Source organism: Engraulis encrasicolus, chromosome 19 (genome assembly GCF_034702125.1).
Source record: "Engraulis encrasicolus isolate BLACKSEA-1 chromosome 19, IST_EnEncr_1.0, whole genome shotgun sequence".
Classification (NCBI taxonomy): Eukaryota; Metazoa; Chordata; class Actinopteri; order Clupeiformes; family Engraulidae; genus Engraulis; species Engraulis encrasicolus.
The window spans coordinates 8,495,019-8,504,558 of record NC_085875.1 but is presented as its reverse complement, the minus strand read 5'-3'; the positions used below and the strand labels follow the sequence as shown (position 1 = coordinate 8,504,558).

At 42.9% G+C, this 9,540-nt stretch overlaps 1 long non-coding RNA gene across 1 annotated transcript; it reads right to left on the bottom strand.

Annotated features, from left to right (window-relative positions):
* Positions 1-3,076: 3,076 nt before the first annotated feature.
* LOC134470006 (uncharacterized) lies at positions 3,077-6,333 on the bottom strand. Its single transcript, XR_010039110.1, has 5 exons — positions 6,229-6,333; positions 4,923-5,028; positions 4,648-4,796; positions 4,034-4,126; positions 3,077-3,478 (listed from the first exon to the last, which is right to left on the bottom strand). It is a non-coding gene; the product is annotated as an uncharacterized LOC134470006 (long non-coding RNA).
* Between the last annotated feature and the right edge of the window lie 3,207 nt (positions 6,334-9,540).

Genomic DNA, 9,540 nt, shown 5'->3' with positions numbered 1-9,540 from the left:
TGGATTGGCGACACGCGAAGACGCACTCGCACCGGGGGTGCGTACACTTCAGAATCCAGCGCGTCAGAATTCCAATCCGATTCTGATGGAGATTTTTTAGACAACCCCCACTCATACTGGGAACGTGCGCGTCAAGGACAACACAACACAGATCCAGCAAGGCCCACAGGCGGGGCAAGAGGGCGCGGAAGGGGAAGAGACCACCAGACCTCGGCGCATCTCCCCCCAACACGGCAAAGCAACCGATCCAAGAAGAAGGTGACCTACTATTAGTTAACCTCTCGGACACAGTCTTCAATCAAGATGAGAAAAGTCTGCTCAATAAAGGACTATCCTTTGTCCCTACCCCCAATGCAAATCCCTTTCAGACCAAAGTTGAACTTTTTAAGTTCTATCGCACACTGAAACTCAAATACTTTTTCCATAAAGAGCGAACCGCCTCACCCCAGCCCGCCACAGTTGACAGCAGCAAACCAGTCTTCAAGCCTAAAAGCACTTTCATGGCCCCTGTAAGTAATGCTGCTATTGACACATTTTGCAAACTGGTGGATAAAGACATTGATGCCTTATACAATGCTAAACCCATTAAGCAGCCATCAAATTGTACAAAAGCACAACATCTGTCACTTACGTCACTGGCCAAGAACACGAATGTTATTTTCAAAAGTTCTGACAAAGGGGGTGGCCTTGTTTCTATGAACCGTACAGACTATGAGCAGGAAGTAATACGGCAATTATCTGATGCGCATTCCTACATGAAACTGCCGGGCAACCCCACTGTTTCTTACAAACGTGAAATTGATACATTCATTAAAGAAGGCTTTAATCAACAATACCTCACTTCATCGGAAAGAGACTATCTCATGACTCAGAACCCCGTAACCCCCGTAATTTATGTCCTACCCAAAGTACATAAGCAGTATGCCCAATTTCCGGCTGGACGCCCCATTGTCTCCAGCAATGGCTCTCTGACAGAACCACTATCCATCTTCATCGATGCCCATATAAGATCACTGGTTGAGAGCTTACCATCATACCTGAGAGATACGAGTCACTTCATTGATACACTAACTAATGTGGACCTTTTTGGGGATGACATTTACTTAGTCACTATGGATGTCACAAGTCTGTATACTAATATCCCCCACGACATTGGTCTTACTGCCCTTGAGTTTTTCTTAGACACGCGCCCCAACAGCCTTCCACCTACCTCCTTTTTATGTGAAATGGCCAAATTGATCCTTACAAAGAACTATTTTTTGTTCAACAATGATTTCTACCTACAAGTGAGGGGCACGGCAATGGGCGCGACTTTTGCGCCTGACTATGCCAATCTTTTTATGGGCTTCCTCGAACAGAGATACATCCACTCTAACAATCCCTTTTTGGACAATATACTACTGTATAAACGCTACATTGATGACCTGTTTATTTTATGGAGGGGGACTGAAAATGAGCTACTTGATTTCCACCAATATGTCAACAGTCTGGTGGATTCCATCAACTTCAGTTTGGAGTACGACAAGAAGAAAATACACTTTCTGGATACATGGGCAGTGCGCGAGGATAATCAGCTATACACAACCTTATATAGGAAACCCACTGATAAGAACAGTTACCTACATTCCACTAGCTTCCACCCCAAGCCCAGCAAGGACGCCCTCCCCTATAGCCAATTCTTGCGCATTAGGCGCGTCTGCCAGAAAGACAACGATTTCCACTCTGAAGCGCAAAAGCTATACCAGGACTTCAGCGAACGCGGCTACTCCAAACAGTGCTTGGATAATGCCCTAACGCGGGTCAGGAACACAACACACGGCCAGGATAACCAGCTACATACCAGAGCCAAACCTGAACATGAAAAGCCCCCCCTCGTTTGCTGCACTACCTACACTCCACTCAGCCATCACATTAAGAACACTATAAAAAAACATTGGCATGTCCTGCAGGCTGATACGAAATGTGCAGAACTTTTCCCTACCCCCCCACTTTTTACACACTACAGGTCTCCCAATATTAAAGACAAGCTGGTCCACTCAGACACTTTTGATCGCTCCCTTCGCCCTCGTGAGCGCCTCGATGACATGACTGGATTTTTCCCATGTCGCAATTGCACTTCATGCAATAATGTCCACAAATGCACTTCATTCACCAGTTTCTCTACAGGCAAAACATACGACATCAGAAGATTCATCACTTGCAACTCCACCAATGTTGTGTATGTACTGTATTGTTCGTGTGGCCTGCAATACACTGGATGTACGCGCAGACAACTCAGGGTCCGCATTAACGAACATCGCAGTGCGGTCAATAGGAACGACCCCAAGTCACCTGTTGCGCGCCACTTTGCTGAAGCGAAACACACAGTGTCTGACTTGAAATTTATGGGCATTGACCGCGTCCTTCCCACCCGTAGGAGAGGATGTACGCCACAGACCCTTCTACAATGTGAAGCCAGGTGGATCTTTTATCTAAAAACAATGCATCCTAGGGGTCTAAATGATGATTTCGATCTGACTTGCTTCCTCTAAGTAATAATGTGGTACTTCATAGCTTACCTTTTGGTATTAATATGCACTTAAGAGTGCGATGTACAATGTCTGCATTCATCTTTTCTTAATTTTCACTTTATTCTCCTAGTTTATCTTTATTTTTATTTTATTATTATGTCACTCGCATTATATTTTTTTTATTTTTTGGACTATGCCTTAAACTAACCAATGTCTCCTTTGACATAGGCCTATGCCTTTTGGTATCCTCCAACATTGTCAGTACACGTCAACCTAACCGACTGTTGATTGACATGGTTAGCACCTATTAGGTGAACTCTATATAAGGAAGTCCTCTGTGATTTTGTCTGTTTGCACTGAGGAAGGTCTGGTGACCGAAAACGTTTTGCACTTTTGGGTAGCACCTTGATCACTTGTACATATGTAAAGCAATAAATCAATTATTGCATCGGCTGCTGGTGTGCGAGTTCTACTCTTTGCTTCTGTGGATTATCGCTTTGGAACCAACGCACCCACAAGGACTGGAGTTTTTGGCGCGACACCCCTCTGTCTTTTGTCTTCCAAGCGTAATAAACACACACAGGATGATTGGAGCCATGACAAACATTCAACCTGAACAGTTATGCTTCAAATGTTGAACCTAACCCTCCACATGTTTAACTCAACAGCAAGTTCTTGAGAGTTAGCCTGTTTTGCCCCAATCTAAACATCACACGCTGCACAAAGTTGAAGGTGTTGGTCATCCCCTTTGGATAGTCAAGGTTAAGGGCGTATGACAAACCAAATAGCAAGCAAAAGGCCTCAGGCAATGTTTTCAGGTCATCCATCACAATACTTCCCTCACTGATAATTCCAGTTGACACTGACTCCAGGTAGAGGAGGTTGGGTCTGGGTGGTATGCCATCGTCTTCAATGACAGTCAAAGTCCCAAAGGAGACGTTGGCCAACACGTCGTCACCATCAGAATCCTGTAAAACAAATAGCAGCACAATGAGAACAGGTAAATACAGGGTGGACCAATAAATGAGACCTCTTAAATGCTTACATTGTGGAATGAAAAATACATTCCATGCATTACTTTCAAACATTCAGCAGTTCCTGATCCATTCTTTCACTTGTAAACCACAATGGAATTACACATTTCAGTAGGTTTAGTCATTGTATAGTACTACATGGTATTTTTTGGAGATTTAAATGACAGTTAAAATACATAAACGAGCATGAAATACTGTACACGGCATTAACCATATATCAAGTAGTGTTACTTAGGCACAAGGTCACCTTGCATAGCAACTATTTTTAGTACATGTCTTTGTTATTACCTCTACACTCTACTAATTTCTTGCTAGATTTGCTTAACAGTAATCAAAATGTATTCCCAATGTATTCCCAAACAATGTTTGTTCCTAACCGGACAGGCTGATATCACAGAATGTTTGACTTGGAGTTGCATTGCAATTTTTGGTGTTCCCTTTATTTTTCAAGCTGTATCTTCAGCTAATTGTTCTACATCCATAACTTACCAAGCAGGTGTTGTAAAAGTCTGTGGGGGCATCACCAAGAAGGATTGGGAGACCGCAGAGTATTAGTGTGCATAGAGCCACCACATCTTGTTTCTAGAAGTGAACAACACCACATACATTGCATTATTGACGTAATGGTAGGAATCACTTTTACAGAGACAAAGAAGCTCCCGCACATTGTTCACATTTGCAGAGTTTTTACTTGCAACCTGTCGGTCTGTGACCTTTCTCAAGCAATGGTTGAATTGCTTGAGAAAGGTCACAGACCGAAACGTTGCAAGTAAAAACTCTGCAAATGTGAACAGTGTGCGGGAGCTTCTTTGTCTCCAGACGTTGGTGACCCAGTGGATCCACTCCTACGCACCTGGCAAAAGGAGGTGTGCAAGAATCCAAAAAATAGGAATCACTTCTACAGCATTACAGCAACATGTAATGTAGTAGATTTCAATGTTGTCTTGTCTATGACGTAGAGTAGGAGTCATTTAATCTGACAGATACTTTGGGGCCCAACCAGCATTTATTTTAATGCTAGGTAAGACCCAAAAACTGCAAATCTCACACCAATATTAAGGATGCAATGACTTATATAGGTTGTCTATTTAGAGCATGTTTACCGTTTAGGTCCGTTTGTCCCACGAGTTCTTGGAGCCTCTCGACAACAACTCCATGCTTAGATTTGAAGAGTTCGACAAAACGGGCAGTGTGACGATCCAGGACGTCAAAAAAGTCTTTAAGTTGACACTCTGTTGAACTCTGAGACAACCTGTGAAATACAGTAAAAACAGAATACACCGCATATTAGGAAAGGTAACAGTAACAGCTTGTGATTATACTCATATATATCGCCCCAGAACAATCCTAAATTCATCCACATTCAGGATAGGATTACCTTTGAAACAAGTGCCATCTCTGAATGAGTGGTAGCCTTCAGGTGAGGTCTCTGGATGCAGTACCTTCTCCAAGATGTCGTTATGGCTCAGCAAAGCTTGAAGCATCTGCAGTATGGGAACATAGACAACAGAATTACCACTTTTATACAGAGGATATTCGACTGGCATAATAATTGGAAATTGCTGTGCTATGTAAGATGCTCTCTTGCTAGCTGTTGATAGAGATCCATCTTTATCTGTATGTTTCAACAGGACATTGTTTTGCAGAACAGCGTTCAATATTTCAGTGACACCATAATTAACATCCAAATTAACACAATACTGCTTTACTATGTCTTGGATTGCAGTCTGTAAGACTGGGTGTGACAGTAAATGAATCTGATTAAGAGACAGAATTAATTATTGGACAGCATACTCCGGAATATGTGGGACAGTTTGCATTTTCAAAAAAAGCAAAGCAAGGTTACGCTGACTGCTAACTGCTTACTGCTTACGCTAACTGATTTTCAAGATCATTTATGCTATCTGCTGAGCCCATATTCTCCATTTTCAGACTGTTGATCTCCATCTTGTGATGCAACTGTTCTGACTTCAGGTTTGAATGGAGCAGCACACTCACTATGCACTCTGCTTTTATGTGCCTTAAATGTTGAATACACAGGGGTTTCAAAGTCACAGCCTTCATATGGGCATGGGACATTTTGCCTCAACTTTAAATGACGGCGCACAAGTGTGAAGAACTCTGTTTCAGTGCAAGAATCGCTGTATTTACATACCTGACAATGAAACAACGCAACCGCTGTATTCGTTTGTCTAATGTCTGTCTGTGTGTGCAGCTTGGCCAAGTGCACTTTGAGAGCATTAAATGACTTAAACGTGCATAAACAATCCATGTGAAGACAAGGGATTGGTTGTTGACTAGTAAGCCCGCCATGTATAACTGTCCTCTTTTTTCTGTTGCAAACGTGCAACGCTTACATTTCCATTGCATGTCCCCACGGAAATACAATTCAAATATTATAGGCTACCAACATGGATTCCAGTAATGTTATCACACACTTACAAATTAATCAAATATAAAGTTGTGCATAAACTAACAAAAACACACTAACACATTGAGGAAAAGTTAGTTATCTCTGCAACAGGCGGGCTGACATGTCCTGGCAAGTGCCATCAATTCAAAACACTGACTTTTTGCTATCTGTCTTAAGACCTTATAAAGTCCACAAAAACTAAAAATTGTGGTGTTTATCTGTAACATTCTAAATTCATAATGGTTCTTGAGAGAAAACAACTAAAAAATACCCGTTTAGGACAATCACACAGCAGGATTCCAACGAAGTTTGCTCTTTTCTCCACATGTCTGGTCTCCTCCTGATTCCTCCTGCTCGTTCCTCTTCTTCCTTGATCTTGACCAATCCATGAGGAAATTGCACGTAATAGCGCCCCTTGTGGGAACATTACTCTTGGAGTTACTCGTCTCATTCAAGTTCAGCTTAATTCAGTTGAGAAGTAATTTGTTTTTTCTCCTCTCTAAGTAACTGTTACTGCAACCAAACCATTAAAATGCTCATATTTATGACTGTGAGTAATGTAAACCAACCAAATGCAAGTAAACCCTATTGTTGGATTTTACAGTGTGAGGAGGATTGCTTTTGCATTCATTTTTTTTTTCTTTCTTTGTTATCTTTTTCTTTTTTTCACATTAAACGTCTTCCATGGTCTGGTTTTCTATTGGGGTTTCTTTTTCTTGCTTGCTTCTTTTATTTTAATTCTTTTTTTTTTCTTTTACCGTATCTGTCTTCCATGGTGGAGTCATTCGTGAGGAAACATTCTCCCCATGGGCTGCTGCTACACAGCTCCAAGCACCACCACTTGCTCCCTACCAACACACACACACACACACACACACACACACACACACACACACACACACACACGTGCACGCGCGACACTCTAACCACTGCTCCAGTCCCCGTCACCCATATATGAACCGCTATTCTGCTTGATGTTCCTTACTGTTTAAAAATGTAAAAAGAGGGATCCTTTTCCTCCTTTGTCTGTGATGTACTACGGGGGGTTGAGTTCTAACCGTAGTCTATAGTCTAGGAGCTTCAGACTCCGGCTCCAGTTCTGGAAGCCTTGAAGGATGCTCATGATGCTGTGTGTTCCGCATTGTTAGTAGATGCCATATGGTGCAAGGTGCTGTATGCAGGGCCGTTGACAGCTTTTGCTGGACCCAGGACAAAGTCATCTGAAAGGGCCCCCAACTCAATAAATACAATGTAATGGGGACCCAATTTTGGGCCCCCTATTTCCCTGGGCCTGGGGCAACATACCCGTTTACCCCCTTCTGTCGGCGGGCCTGGCTGTACGTACTGTACGCTCACATACAATCGAATTGGTTGTGGCAGATTCCTTGTGCTCCCTGTGGCGATACACGCCATCACAGGTTTGATCAAAGGCTAACTAATGACGATGAGCACTCCTGTATGTTGCGTTGGCTGCTGTGCCAAGACTTTTGTAAAGAACTTGTATCTTATTTTAGAATAACAAGACTTTGTAAATGACAAATACCTTATTTTTAGGAGGTGCTCTGCATATTGTTTTATTTTTTTCATATAGGCTATTTTACTTCAAATAAAAATATATAGGCTATAACCCCAGCTCAACCCCATCGGATCTTCGGATCAAGCATCGGATCAAGCATGTTCTGTAGCTCTTTGAGTGCCATGGACTTGAAAACAAGTCTTTTCAGAATGTATGGCACAGTGCCAAAGACTTGATATCAAGTCAATTGAGGTTTTTTATGGGGGGTGGGGGCCTAACACCTTGATCTGGTATGTTTGTTGTTCACATGGACAAAGAACTGATTTTTTTATGGTTCTTGAAAAATCACTCAAACGTTGAAAAAAGCCTGGCAACCCCCCGGTCTGAATTTGAAAATGGCTGGCACTCAATGCGTTAACTGACAGAATATTAACATATTGTGGGCTTTAATGATTTCAAGATGGCCAGTGTTGGGATGAAATAAGAATTTACCATAGGCCTACTGCAAAAGAAGGGCGGTTCTGATGACATTGCCGTGATTGCTGGGTAGGGCAATAGATCCGCTCTGTGGTGTTACACATGAAATTGTTCATCAGTCTTCACCATTGCTGATTTTATTCATATTTTTTTTCTCTGTCTTTCTTTCTTTCTCTGTGACAGTGACTGCCCGCCCGCACGCCCCGCTTCGCCAAAACCACATAGGCATCGCCGCCGACGTCGTAATTACATAGCCGCCGCAATGCAATCATTCTGGCAATTATGTATGAACGTCAGTCCTCAGCTGCGCGAGATGAAATGTGTTGCTTTTCCAATCACTTCGCTGCACGACCTCCACGCGGAGGGACCGATGTTTATTCAATCCGCCAACCTTCAAACAGTTTACAGTGGCCATAAAGACACAAACAAAAAATATAATGGGGTAGGGGGTGGGGGTGGGTTGGTGGCACGCCATCACACCCGCATTTGTAGTAAACAGCCTCCCCTGAACGAGGCTGGGTTTTTTATGCGAAGGCTCTTGATGAGAGCAGATATGAACGGCCCTATTTGTGCGCTTGACGTCTTTCAACACAGCCATCCATCAACGTCTGACCCTTGGATGAAAAAACAACAACGATGCAAGTAGTAATACAGTATAGGCTACAGTAGGCCTCCAAGGGCTGCCAGGACTCCCTAAAGAGACCACGAGGGAGAAGGTTATATAAACATGTCGGTGTTGGGGACTAGCGTGTCCATAGTATGAATCTGGGCATGCAGTGCTCAAGGTCAAGTTGAGTCTGAGGGTATATTCTTACCCTGCACTGAGACTCAGAAAACAAACAGGAATCTAGAATGCTTTAGGGAAATTCACGTTTTCTCCTTGATGCTTGTCGGTGTAGGGACTCACTTCGACTAAATCTAAGGCACTCTAAGATTTTAGCTTGTATATATTTGGCTACAAAGAGCATCTGCCGCCCTGAGCCTGTCTTTATCCTTAATTAATTTCCTGTGCTTCTCTACACTGTGAAGATCATATGAAAATACAATAACAGAAATGATATTAAAGAGATATATCATTAACTCACAAGACACAAACCTCCATCACTGGAAATTCACAGGACTGTATAGGAGGACGAGACTGGGGGGAAAATACGGCCAGGGCATTTTTGACGTTGACCATGTCCTCCACAGCCCATCCTGCTTTTCTAAGACATTATTTCCACTACCTTTTTCTGTGATTTTGTTCTGGCTCAGTCAATTGTCTGTATTAAAATGGACCAATGGGACGCCCCTTTTAAATGGTGGGCCAGTCTCCAAACCCCCCCCCAAAAACAACATCATCGGCCCCTTAGGAGTGTCGGCCCACCGGGAAAATGCCTTGTATGCCAGATTACCATTCCAACCCTGGGACTGTGTTTGCTCTACAACTCCTCCACACTCAGCCCCTTACCCACCCCACCCACATCTGTACGACATGCCATAGCATGTTCTACAAGCAATCGGAAAAGACATATTATTGAATATTATTGCATATTATTGAATTTGGAGTGATATGACGCATAACTTTAATATAGGGCCAAAGCACAACCC